Source organism: Lipotes vexillifer, unplaced genomic scaffold (genome assembly GCF_000442215.2).
Source record: "Lipotes vexillifer unplaced genomic scaffold, Lipotes_vexillifer_v1.1 scaffold808, whole genome shotgun sequence".
In the NCBI taxonomy this organism is placed as follows: Eukaryota; Metazoa; Chordata; class Mammalia; order Artiodactyla; family Lipotidae; genus Lipotes; species Lipotes vexillifer.
This window is the reverse complement of record NW_006786020.1, coordinates 676765-677268: the sequence shown is the minus strand read 5'-3', so window position 1 is coordinate 677268 and position 504 is coordinate 676765. Positions and strand designations below refer to the sequence as shown.

Below are 504 nucleotides of genomic sequence, written 5' to 3'. Positions count from 1 at the left end.
GAGAAAGAGTGTAGGTTTTTGTTTTAATTATATCAAAAAATTTTAAATAACTTCCCCAGCTTGTATCATTAGTTATCATTTCCTGCCCTGGCTTAAATTCGTTTTCACTCCTTTGAAGGCTATGGCTGATTTTCAAAATGATTCAGAATCAATTTTGTGTTTACTTCACCTCTGGACTTCCAATCAGCTGAGATAGGACTGAATATTAACAGTTAGTGAATTATCCTCAGTATATTTTATACTTTTGATGCTATTGTAAGTGGAATTATTTTAATTTCATTTTCAAAATGTTCACTGCTAGTGTACAGAAATACAACTTATTTCTATATATTGACCTTTTAGCCTACAACCCTACTGAACTCTTTTGTTAGTTCTAACATTATTTTGTGGACTCCTTAGGATTTTCTATATACAAGAGCATGTTATCTGCAAATAGAGATAGTTTTACTTCTTCTATTTCCAATCTGAATGTCTTCATTTCTTTTTCTTTCACAAAATTTTCCT

At 30.4% G+C, this 504-nt stretch overlaps 1 protein-coding gene across 1 annotated transcript in view; it reads left to right on the top strand.

Moving 5' to 3' along the window:
• ERICH6 (glutamate rich 6) overlaps positions 1–504 on the top strand; it is a 34391-nt gene that overhangs the window by 24722 nt on the left and 9165 nt on the right. The gene's annotated exons all lie outside the window — the stretch shown is intronic.